This window comes from Carassius auratus, chromosome 17 (genome assembly GCF_003368295.1).
Source record: "Carassius auratus strain Wakin chromosome 17, ASM336829v1, whole genome shotgun sequence".
NCBI classification, from domain to species: Eukaryota; Metazoa; Chordata; class Actinopteri; order Cypriniformes; family Cyprinidae; genus Carassius; species Carassius auratus.
The window spans coordinates 12,572,078-12,585,676 of NC_039259.1; the positions used below are offsets into that span (position 1 = coordinate 12,572,078).

General features: G+C 36.6%; 2 long non-coding RNA genes across 2 annotated transcripts; one reads left to right on the plus strand and one right to left on the minus strand.

Annotated features, from left to right (window-relative positions):
• The first annotated feature begins 6,202 nt into the window (after positions 1–6,202).
• LOC113117288 (uncharacterized) lies at positions 6,203–8,536 on the plus strand. The gene is made up of 3 exons (XR_003294147.1): positions 6,203–6,845; positions 6,936–7,247; positions 8,430–8,536. It is a non-coding gene; the product is annotated as an uncharacterized LOC113117288 (long non-coding RNA).
• On the minus strand, positions 8,221–11,041 carry LOC113117287 (uncharacterized). Its single transcript, XR_003294146.1, has 3 exons — positions 10,555–11,041; positions 10,302–10,421; positions 8,221–8,884 (listed from the first exon to the last, which is right to left on the minus strand). It is a non-coding gene; the product is annotated as an uncharacterized LOC113117287 (long non-coding RNA).
• Between the last annotated feature and the right edge of the window lie 2,558 nt (positions 11,042–13,599).

A 13,599-nucleotide genomic window follows, 5' to 3' on the forward strand; every position in this document is an offset into this window, starting at 1 on the left:
TGACTTAGTTTTGAAATGAAACATTTTGTACATAAAAAAATAAAGCTAAAGCTGTACATGACTAACATTTGTGATTTAAACTTTCCTTCTGGCTGGCGGATGTGCCTCTGAGACTTTGACAAGTCTCACTGCAAGACCTTAAAAGGATGTTTTTGGCTTTTTGTTATGATCTTGACCTGCACTTCTTAGAACATATAAAGGCTCTCTGTATTTCACGTGTTCTGGGCCTTCTCTTGTTCATGAAACAGTATAAAAACTTACAGTTTTGTGTCGTGACCTTAAATTTACATTGGACATCAAATGACAACCCAAATATTGTACCAAGTAAAAAAGTACACAATATCATCAAACACATTGCAATATGGAAGCATTATCAAGAAGCATTTTATAGATCAAAAAATATGAAAAATGATTAAAATATTAACTGGCTATATAGGAAAAGTCTTGTTTTTTTTAAATGCATGAACAAGCCTTAAGGTGCGGTCACATTTACGATGGTTCAAAAATGTTGGGAATTTCGTGTGAGAGAGCGAAAGATTTCCCACAAGTTTTAGCAATGGGTTCAAGTTGGTCATGTGAATTCACACTAACCAACAGAAAGCTGCATGATGAGAAATTTTGCTGATGTGACTGCACTTTTGAAGGGAACCATCACTGGACCAAAATTGAAGTTGCATCAACTCCATGTCCATGTTGCGCGACCAACAATAAAATCATCTCTTTTTTTGACACTGCAATTTGACAAAAGCAAACAGTGGCTGAGCTTCTGAAAAAGTAAGAAACAAATTACAAATAATAGGTCAAAAAAAAGAAAGAAACTACTACCACAGAACAAATAAATAAGAACTGCTATACATGCATTGTATAAAGTAATCAAATGTATAAAAACACTGCATATTCTTCATTGTCTAAATTAAAAATACATTACTTCTTATTAAAGTTACAAAAATGATTTAGTCAAGAGCAGTGAGAAATTTTCTCTCTTTTGTTGTTTGATTGACATGAATTAACAGACAGCAGGAATAAATACTGATCTTACTTTAAGAGCTGCCCCGATCCAATATACTGTTAAGCCACCTTTCCACCATCTCCAACGAACAGGCGAAAGACAGGAAGTAATTCAATTCGAATGTAGAGTAATGCGGGAGCTGCATGGAGTTCTGATCATGTGTGTATATGTGCACAATTCAGATGCGATTAGAGCAGCAAATGCGTTCAAATATTTGAACTTATGCACCTGACCATATGCTACTGCGCGACCAGATGTGATGTATTCCATTAAAAACTATAAGCATAAGGTTAGAATTACCAATATTTTCTCAGGGGTGAAATGCGACAGTCGTGTCCGAATGTCATGTGCAGTGGAAAAGTGGCTTTACACGTTTTCTTTCTCAGGTGTTCACTTTCAATAATTGTCCTAAATTACTGTGTTCACAATGAAACTTGAAAAGACGGGCATTTTGACATAGAAGTGTCTGTATATAACCATTCAGTGCCTATGAAGCGTCAAAAATTATAAATCACAGACAGTGCACGCACATAGCGAAATGAGTTCTCTTCCGCTGCTGTTTGGGCAACATGAAATCACTTGTATTTAACCCAGAATGTTTAAAAACACATGCAAATGATCATTTTTGGTGACCACGTACTACAGCAATGTCAAGTGAGTGGGCAACCGCGATAGAGATCAGTCAAAACTATCTACCAGTTGACAAATTTCTACCGCTTAATCGTGTCTACCGGTATCGCCCACCCCTATCAAATTATATTAATCAAAATATTGTATTATGTATTATGCTGCACAGAAGTTTCGTATGGACATTTTTATGATAATATCACCTAAATCCCCAACCATTCAAATAGATTAAAATCGTGAGCATTTCCCGACAGCGGTTGAGCCATAATGAGCAGATGATCTTTATTAGTCGACTGGTCATCAGCGCATTGGAATGTTCAGTAAACACGTCCGGTACAGGGCGACAACTTTAAACACAGGCTGATTTTCACGCCATCCTAGTTTAAGTCACAAAATAATTGCAGTGTGTTTAATTTCAAGCTCCTAGACACCAAAGCACTGCTCCTCGGTTTATTAAACCCAGACCATATCCGCGTAATCCTTTTATTGTTTTTTTTTTCCTTTTTGTTTTTCTTCATCTCTCTTTCTTGCACAACTGGACTTGCCACTGTTTATTGCGATAAGTCCTGCTAATGAACAAATGACCTGTCACCTGAAGCACTTAGAGCAGGGTGTTAAACTCTGGTTATAAAAACCTCTTCCAGCTCTATTGATTTACTGCCAGGGTTTGATTGTACCCTAGGGGTAGGAGGCCTGCACGGGCCAACACTGCTCTTACTGTTTTACAGTCCATACAGCAAACAAATAAATCTTCCACTCATTAATTCACTCCCGCTCCTCTCTGCCCACTGATAATGGTATAGGAAAAATTGGGAGCAGATTCATATTGGGTTCCTGTAGCTTGATGCATCGTGTCTTGCAATGCCCTCTCACATTAAATTATCCGGAACAGACAACTTCCACCTCTCTCTGAAGATTTCATTAGTGCTCCAGCGGATGCATAAGGAAGTGATTTGGAGTGGGCTTCTACTGTTTTCGCAAGCGACAGTCATTACTTTTGAAGGCCTGCTAGGCACTTTTACAAGGTCTCCGCACTACTAACTGGATGCGTCCTCGACATTTAGGGAGATATTACACCTCATTCTTAGCATTACCAAAACCAAAGGAACGGGCTGTCCAGCAATCAGCTGACTTTTACGAGGATGAAGATATGATAAACGTTCATAAAGCAGGACGAATCACCAAGAGCACCGCCTCAAGAGATACAAAGGCTAGCCCAATGTTATGACAGTGCAGAAGGAAATTGGACAAACTTCCATATATAATTGATTCGTCTGATAATGACTGACCTTAGACACAATTCCAGACTGCTTTGCTCTGTTGAGAATAGCATCAAGAATGGTGTGACAAACAGTAGGTTTTACAGTGGAACTTGTGCTGCAGAAGAGCAATTCATTCTACTTAATGTAACTAAGGGACGCAAAAACTTAGTTCTAAACTAACCACTTACTGCTTTAGGATAATCAGGTCTTGAGTTTCTCTGAAGTTCTTCCTCAATGCTTCTCAGAGGTTTGTGTAATACGAACAATCGTGATGCCAGTTGTGATTAAACAGTCCTTCTAGATAAGATGTGAATGTGTTTTCCACCATTCTCCTTAGCATCTCGTTATCCTTATATATATATATATATATATATATATATATATATATACACACACAATTTAGGAAAAGTTTAAATTTAATTACCGTACAGACCCTAATCTCTTTTGTTTCTTTTTTTTATTTTTTATTTACGATTATTATGAATTCAGTCGCACTGCATGAAATTTCACAACCAGAAAACAACCTTGTCTTGTCATGAAAAGGTCAAATTATCTGATATTAAAAGAGACTTGTTACTTTTCACACAATCATGAGGATGATGACGACCACTTGACTTTACAAGTCTTTCAAATATTAATAATTATTTTCTATCATTAGGGGGGGGGGGTCAAAATAATTAAGGGTTTCCTTTAAAGAATGTATTTCTTTCTCATTTCTGCCAGGTCAAAAAACAGATTCAGCTGACTGCACATGTCTAAGAACTGCTTTCTGCTTCCCTTATTAGCACGGAAGCTAAAACAGCAGTACATTAGGAACAAAATTAACCTAAAGCCCAAGCCACTCTTAGACTGAGGCTCTTCTTCACTGAATTATGTATATGCAACAGTAATTGTGTTTGAAAACAGTAAAAATTAAGTTTGCATAATGACCCCAAACCCCATAGAGGATTACAATAACATTAATTATTTCCAATGCATACTAGTGTAGGATAGGAACTTAAAGCCTCTGCTGTGGGATGTCTCCTTCTCTCACATTTATCTTCATCATCTAGTTAATGGCCTCTCAATTCTACACCCATTATCCATTCTTTTTATTCCTGCCATCCTAAAGGGTCACATAATGCTACATTAAGTACCATTCATTTAATCTAATTGCAGTATCAGAATTTTTTACCTTTCAGGAAATCCCTGGCGAGTACAAAAATGCAAAAAAAAAAAAAAAAATTGAATGAGGATTTGAAATTTCTTATGCACTGGCTCAATTAAAATGCAGTTCTTTCTATTGGTATTCACATTGCATTATGAGAAAATGCTTTCAAGTGTTGCTTCATTCACTTCAGCATTACATTAATAAAGCTTCTACATTGAACTGATCTAATTATAGCCTACAAGATTCAACACTGAATTAATCTAATCATGCAGCATTAAAGAACAAATCTTATTGGCTATGTATTTAAATAGAAATAAAACCCTTCTAATACTGTAAAATATTTTTCCTGTTTCGGACGTCAGGAGGAATAAAATGAAAGAATGGGGGGGGGGAACACAATGCAACTGTAAATATTAAAAAGAATACATAAAAAAAAAAACATATAATACCAAATAGCTTTGCCTACTGTTGGATCTATGTGAACTTAATGTAAGATGTTAATTTTTTACTTTTTTTTTTTCAGACAGCAGGAGGAAAAATGAAATAAGCTAAAATTTTATTAAATGAAATAATTAAATTAAATAATTAAAACAATGCAAATTATGTGATGTGATGTGCTGTGATGTTTATTGCATATGGTTGGGTCTAAGTGCAATTTTGGTAATATTAATTAATCTATATGGGTTTAAGAACATTTTAGTTTGCATTCTTTGTCCAAATCTAAAATGTTGGTGAACATCAGTGCACTACAACAACTGTGTATGAATATTAGCCCAAGTAAATGCATGCAACAAAACGGCAGAGCAGCTAGTCCTTTTTCCTTCAGATATGAAGCATATATTTGCCTTCACAAGAGCAGTAATGTATATTCTTTCCATGATGTTTAACCTAATACACCCTTTAGCTCTTGTGTAATACAGTACATGTTTAAAAGCAAAAAGCAATGTCAGACGAACAAAAGACCTCCTTGATATTCATAGCAAACATTTATCTTGTCGGTCTCTCCTTTCCAGAGGGACAGATGTGACAGAGAGCACATGCTACCCGTCACAGAATATGGTGAACTCCCGGAGTGTGGCCTGAGAGCCATGTGACATCTCACGGTGTCTCCCAGTCCCAGCACATCAGGCAGCAGAGATGTGAGGGTGACAGCGAACTTGACACACCGTGTACAGCTGCTAGGGGCAAATCACTACACTGTCGAGATCCTTCTTCCTCCAGCTTCCTGCAAGAGGTCTCTGACCTGTACTCGAAACACTAAACTCACTGTCCATTCTCCATCTGATAGTCTGAGGAGGCTCGAACCACAGTGAAGCAATTATAATTCTACAGGGAATGAAATACGAATGCACTGCTGTTGCTTTCTAGCTCTGCATAACTAGCACCATGTGTGTACATGCTGAGCAATTCCTTAAAACATCAGCCTGGGCTCTGTTTAGCTCTTTGAGTCAGCAGGGTGGTGGCCTCCCCTGGCTCGGGAATATGACCATAACAGCCTTTTGTAATCATTTAGTCATGAGGTAGTGTCAGTCAAACAGAATCACCTCCACAAGCCAAGATGCTTTTCATGTAGAAACCATACTAAAGCGTTTGAAGAGCTTGGACACTCATCAGAGCTGAAATTTCAAAGCTCAAACACACATCTGCTGGTGGAAAGAGGATCTAATAAAGCAGCTTGCAGTAACACGATCAAATCATGTCTTCTGCAAATGTATTTATCTCCACTCCTAGCATTGGGATGCATATTTAGGTGATTAATGACATGATGCTTATGATGATCCATGCAATGCATACTGTACATGCAATAGAGCATTTTGTAGCTCAAACGGTATAGCACAGCGTTAACAATGGCAACGTCATAGGTTCAGATCCCAAAAGTTCTGTTAATATCATAAAAGTAGCTTGACAATGGTTTATTGTTTTTCTTTATAAAAAAAAAAAAAATCATCAAATCAAAATCATTCCATCTAACAGGGAATGTTCTAAGAACTTTGGCTAATGCTCTGGCAAGGTTCTCTCAAAGTCATAAACAAGCATTTCTCAAGTAATGTTAACAGAATGTTTGTTCAAAGTCATCTGTTCTTTACGGTGGCCGATAAGTGCAAAACAACATTACAAAGTGTGAAACACTTGTACGAAGCTCGAGACAAATTTACATTTTGGAAAACATTTTTACTTACTATAAAACACAATTACATGGGGAAAACACATTTACCAAGGACGAAACAAATTTACATTTTAGAAAACAAATTGACAAGAGGCAAAACACTTTTACCAGTCCCGAAACAAATTTACAATGACAGATTTTTCACGGAAAGGGAAAGTACCACACACCGGAAGTGACGCGGTGAAAGGTGTTGTTGTTGTTGTTGTTGTTGGTGGTGAGCGCGGTAAATTCGTGTGGTTGTGGAGTAAATGGCATTAATGAAGTTGCGGCCGAGGGAGGTTTTGTGGCAAACACATGAACAGCTTAACGCGGTTTTTCTTCACTTGTCATCGATGTTTGGAGTTTCTAAACGACGCGGACCAGACGGAAACACAAGACATACTCTGCATCAATGTGTTCAATATTTTAACGAGGTCCACTCGTACCCTGTAATCATCGACATGATGTCAAGTCTACACGGTGTAAACATCAGCTTGAGGGCTCTTAAAAGTAAACTGAACGAAGCGTTGTACCGCAGAAGAAAGGATACTTGGATGAGTGTGTGAGACTGTGGAACAGTCACAGCATTCGCCCTTCCAGAACAGCAGCATGTTCGGGAGTGCCCAATGAACTCTACTACTTACCACACAGGTGATACATTGGTAATGAACAGATGAAAGTATCATTCTAGTGTTTTAGCTTAAATGAAAAGAAAAGCTTATGTTTTCTATTTAACGATAGGTTTGCCTCCAGAGACTGCAGATTTCAAATTGGATAGGCTGAACTGGATGCCCTTACTGAGGCAGCCTGTCATTGACTCCTTGTGGGGACCCAAACAAGCAGGAGTACTTGGACTTTGCCATGGAACACAATCAGTTACAGAAACCAGAGAACTGGGACTCTGCACCAGAACTGTACATGAAACTAATCTAATATGTCTCAACTATGAAATTATAAAAAAAAGGGAGTTTTTTGTAGTGGTGGAATACTGCTGTCTGTCTGAACACAATGTTTATGAATCTGTCCCCCACAGCTTAATTGTTTTTGTGTAAGGTAAATTAATCAAAAATACTAATAATTATTTAATAAATTTTTGTAGTATAGAAAACAAAACTTCTTGAACTACTTGTTTCTTTATCTAAAACAGTGATTCACAAAGGGATCCCAGTTTGAGAGTCACAAATCTAAAACATTTTCAAAATGTTAACGGTGAGGGGAAAAAACATGCTCACATACTGTTACATTATAAAAACAATTTTGGCAACTGCACTTTAAAGTGAACCTTTAATGACAATGTTTTCAGAGTCTTAACTCATCCATCATTTAGCATAAAAACAGCCAAATCCAGGACTATTTTGAATTCCAAAGTCCATTTGTGACTTAAAGTGTATAAGTCTAGGAGTGCTAATTTTAAGGAGTTTGAAATAGTGATGCACTGATCATGATTTTGCCGATTCAGATACAGATTTCAGTTTTTTTTTTCTTTAAGCAACAAACAAGAAAGAAGGAAAGTATGCATAAATAAGATGTTTATTTGGTATTAAATGGGCCAAACTGGCTTTTGGCTATTGAAAAAAATAACCGTAACCATCTGAAATTAACAGCAGTAACTGCGCAGTAAGTAGACTACATTCAATACAAACATAGATGGTACAGACATCAGCATTTAGCTTCTGTTTCTGAATTTGGTTAAAACTACATAGAACTGGCCTTAAATGAAAAGATTAACTGTAACCATGTGAAATTAAATGCAATAACTGCATAGTTCTAGATTCCAAACAACACAATCAACACACATTCAATAAGATGTTTCTTAATCAGCATTCAGTATTTTAGTTTTTAAATTTGGTTTAAAATTAAAAAAAGGTATTTACCAGTGAAACTAAATAAAAGTATGTTGGTGGGAATAAAACAAAGATGCAAAGTGTTTCATTCATCCAATTAAAAAATAAAAAATTAGGGTAATGATTCACATCTATATTTTTTTTACTTGAGCCAATGAAAAATAAATAAGTTTTGTCTCAAGTTAAAAAAAAAATACAGATGTGAATCTGAATTTTTTAATTGGATGAATGAAACACTTTTTTCAGTGTGCTACAGCAGGTGATTTTTAAATCAAATTAAGTCGATGTAATTTTAAGGTAAAATAAAATCATCCTATACGAACTGACATTTACTTCTGTCTTTTCAAATGTGTATGTCACTGTTTAGTCTGTTTCGTTTCTCATCCAACAGGCGAGAAGTTGAGCTGAAGATCTCTTCACTGTCTCCGCTTGTGCGCTCGCGCAGCTTCAGTGTGCAGGAAAGGCTTTTATTTGTGAACCAGTACACCAACAGCTGCTTGCTTCCTGTGCCTCAGACATGTATCGATGCCCTTCCAGAGCTGAACAGCTGCCCTTGTCCTGCGCAGAGATTTCGAAAATACTTCCACACAAATGACATGATAGCAAATGATTACAATGTATGCGGGCACACTTCCAGAAAAAACAGACGAAAAAAGACTGATCGCGTATTTTAAGCAAAAACCGTCCGGTTCCGATTTATGGCCGGTCAAACTGTATTTGCTATTGGGAACGTAGAGTCATCCAGGAACTCTATTTGTGGCAGTGGTTCCAATCCAGATGGCAGAAGTGAAGACAGCCCAGTAGCAAACATCAAAACATCTTCCACAGACAAAGCAGCCTGGCCTTCTGCAAAGAGAAACAATTCAGATACATAATTAGGGGTTCAAGCTTGAAAAGCTGAAAGCCTATTGTAATTGTACTGATTTTTATTATTAAGGTTTTTTTTTTTTTTTATAAGTTTTACGGCTCTGTAATCATGTGATGCACGTGATCATTTAATAGATATCCTCATAATGAACAACTTCTCCTCAAGAACTACAGCTGTCAATCAAATTGTTCATCAAAAATGCGCTATCATCTTAAAAACGTACTTGCGGGAACTGGTCCTAGATTTTTCACCCAATTGCAACCAAACAAGTGCAGTACAATTCTCTGGACTCTAGACCAATAATTATCTAAAAAAGGTTTAATGTTACCATTTGGGTAGCCATAACAGGGTCATTTAGAACATGGGAGTGGCAAAACACTCAAAAGCCTATAAATCCTAAACGAAAACTCAGAACTTCACAAAAATTGGTGAGCATATGAGACATAACATTCTAAAGATGCTTGCAAAATTTCATGGAGATCGGACCATAGATGGCACAGTCTATTACTTTCAAAATGCTTTGAAAACTATATAATTCCTATGGTAAATTGACTGTAATGGTCTTTTCCTTCTGTAATTTAGGTGGTTACATTATTGCTAAATTAAAAAAAAATATTTTGATGCTATTGTGCTTAAAGGCCGGAAATGCTTGAACCCTGATAAATGCTGCTTACAGCTTTAATTGCCATGTGATTTCTCAACTAACTAACAAACCTTCACAAATCAAAAAGATTGTCTGCCCAGTAGCCCATGGCTTGACTTTCTTTAAGCCTTTGATTACTCCCCGAAGGACTGAGGTCAGGTTTGGAGAGTCTCTCAAGGTCAAAAGCAGTGAGTTGCTTTTCATAGTGGCACAGGGCAGGGGCCAGCAATTTAATGTGTTGCTGTAGTGCAGTCTACTGCAGGGTTAAAAGACCCTCCCTGAATCTACAGAGTGAACACAAACATTGTTTCACTGCTGTGTAATGGCAATTGAATTAAATGAAGGAAAACTATTAAATAAATATTTTCTCTGCAATTACTATCCACCTTAACAAACGTACATGGGGGGGGGGGGGGTGTTTAAATTTGATTTAAAGAACTCTATTTTCACATTGCACATTAAAAGTTAATTGTTACAAATTAAGTATTACACACAGAAACTGGAATGACACAGATGGCTGAGTGGCTTGAGCACTTACACGCCCCATGCACTTTCTCAAAACTTTGTTGTGTTATAGATTAAATTTAAAATAGTATTATTAATATTTTTCCTTATCAGTATACGCACAATACGTAAATGACAAATAACAAAAGATATATAATTAATGTATAAATAGGTAAAATAAATATACACATACACACAAATACATATAAAGCATCACAACATTGTATAGGACCATCAGTACAACTTACCTGGACGTGTTTTCTTTCTTTAGGCGTAAATCTTCCTTTTGGCCCATAGTTAAAAGACTTCTTTTGTCTTTGAGCTTCTTTACTCCATGAACTGTTTGTATGATGGGCATGGTTGTTCTGCTGAAATGGACAGAGATCCGTTTCAAAACAGAAAGTTATGAGCCGTTTCATCAGTAATTATTACCATTACTGATTTGTATTCACATGGCCTCAGATAGCTAGCGTTTTGCTACACTAAAAAATAACAACTTACTTTGATTAGCACTGTCCGGCTGTCGAGACATCTCCTGTGTTTCCGTCTGGTCCGCGTCGTTTAGAAACTCCAGACAACGATCGCACGTGAAGCAAAACCGCGTTAAGCTGTTCATGTGTTTGCCGCAAAACCTCCCTTGGCCGCAGTCCATGTTCTGACACCATAAACTTCATTTATGCCATTTACTCCACAACCACACGAATTTACCGCGCTCACCAACAACAACAACACCTTTCACCGCGTCACTTCCGGTGTGTGGTACATTCCCTTTCCGTGAAAAATCTGTCATTGTAAATTTGTTTCGGGCTGGTAAAAGTTTTTTGCCTCTTGTTAATTTGTTTTCTAAAATGTAAATTTGTTTCGTTCTTGGTAAAAGTGTTTTCCCCATGTAATTGTGTTTTATGATAAGTAAAAATGTTTTCCAAAATGTAAATTTGTCTCGAGCTTCGTAAAAGGTGTTTATACTTTGTAATATTGTTTTGCACTTCCCGGCCACCGTAGTTCTTCAATAATATTCTTAGAACATTAGCACAAAAAAAATTGTTTTTATTAGATACATAAAGGAACAGTTTTTCCTGAAACGTCTTAGTTGGAGATTCGACAAATGCTACTACTTGTTTCAAAGTGTTTACAAAAATGATGTTCCAATAATGCTTGCGATACGGTAAAATGGAATGTTCGTTTAACATTCACACGACCAAAAGAAAAATTCTCAAAACATAAAAAAAAAGATGGACAGTTTGAAAGATGATGAATATTGTTATCATAACTTAACGGGAGTGTTTCCAAAATATTTGTAACACTTTAGAATACCGTTCTGTCATTAATGAATAACTAAGCAGGAACAAATGAGTAATGCACTATTCCAGTAAATTAATTATTAACTAACAAGAAACTCTAATTAAATAACTAGCAAGTGCTTAGTCCAATGCAGTAGTTCACTATCAGCTAATCAATAAGCACTATTATTCATACCTCCCAGAGAACTACTAAGAATAAAAAAAGAAAGACAGAAATGAAAGAACTATGTTGTAAAATGTGGTGAGACTCCTGTATATATATATATTTCTTTATATCTGTTTTTTTTTTTTTTTAGATCACACAATAATTAGGAATTTATAATTTATGATATTGGTAAAAAGAAAACTTTAAAATATACATTTTAAATATATTACTCAAATATTCATAATCATGCTAACATGCTAAAAGTGTAACAAACTATAATTTTTTCAATAGATTAATTTGGAGGGCGTTTTTGCATTTGGTTGCACCACATGTCTTTTTTTCAGTAAATTTGTCTTTGAATATTTCCAAAGTACATAAATGAAACCAACATGAATGCATAGCTTAAATGCAACAAACTCATATACATTGCATGTGCAGACTCTGGCAAAATAATATGAACATGCCTGGTAGATGCATATTTACAGGCACAGGATGAATATCCATGCAGGGCTCATGGTGTAGAAACCCCCTGGCCTAAAGCTTATTGGGGGGGCCTATAGCCAAAATCATGTTTTAGGCTGTCTATAATCTGTAGGGCAAACGATAAGGTTTTCAGGCTTGGCTTTGCATAGCCTAGTTTGCATTTAAAGGCCCTTAAGTAATCTGCAGGCTTATTCAAACCTCAATAAGACACAAGGCGAGAAAAAAAAAACAGATCCACTTCCAGAGTTTTCCCATGGTAGCACAAATCCCTCCCTCTGATCAGCTGGTGCACGCTGTGCCCTGGCACACGCAGCGCTTCTGTATTATCAATGTCTTTTAATTGACTGAGAATTATTTTTCCACAGCATTCAAACAAAACCTCAGCACTGGGATGAGAAGCTGCAGCCCAATAACTTTCCAAGCATAAACATACACAAGTTATGCATTTTAAAGACAAAGGCCAAACGAGACACTGCGCTGATTTAATAAATCAAAGGCTTAGAAGACGGATTTTAACACTGGCATCACTGATGTTTGGTTGCAGTGCTGCTTTTCACACATACAAATGCATCTGGTGACAACAGCACAACAGAATATGTTATCAGGTCATTGAAAAGCATTTTCTCTGGTGACTATGATCCACACAATAGAATAAATCATTTCATAAAGCTTTTCAAAAGAGCCCCATGCATCTTCACACTTGCCATTTTAAACATTTCATTTTTTTTTTTTCACTCTCACACAATGTAACTAATCAATGAACACCATTCTACTGCAACACATGCATACAGATGATATCGTCTCGGTTTGTCTGCTCAGCTAGTTCTGCTTCCCATCGTGAAGATATTTTCAGACAGCTCCTGTATGTTGCTTCCTATGTGTCCAGGAGGTATCTGCAATCCCACCGTTCCGTCTGAATGTATGTAATTTCGTCTGACAAACACCAGCCCTTCAGGGACATTCCCTTCATTAATACTTGACAATGTTCCTGACGTTCCAGAGACCTAGAAGAGCATTGTGCAAGTGGTGGAAAGTGACCCAGATTCAATCTTTACTGATGCTTTTAACACAGGGCAACACCTGTGATGCAATATTAAAGCCTGAGCATTACAAGGACAGCATGTCCAGACGTAACAATTGGATGCACAGAATCCAAATGGCGAATTTTATCAAAAAGCATCACAGGGAATGTTTTAAAAGGACAGTGTTCTGGGGGAAGTTCTTTACATGTTTCTTCAAACGTAAACTGCTCTGTGGTGGAATCAAATGGAATTTCACATCCATTCTCTTGAGTAATACGTCTGATACGTGCACCGCATATCAATCCGTCGCAGGCACATCACATACTAGCTTACTGTGGCTGTGTACTTTTACAGTGCCCCACCTATTCCAGTATATTCTGAGGCAGGGATTTTCAAACTAGTGAGCCCATTTAAATAAAATAAAAAATGTAAAAAAAAAAAAAAAAAAAAAAAAAAGACATGTTTTTGTAGATTTGCCAAACTTAATGTGAAAATGCTTTCTGCTCTCTAAGCACTCTGATATTTTTTATAATCATTATTGTATTTCTTATAGGAAGAAAAAAGCCTTTTCACTTTTGTCAAATCAAAGTCATTT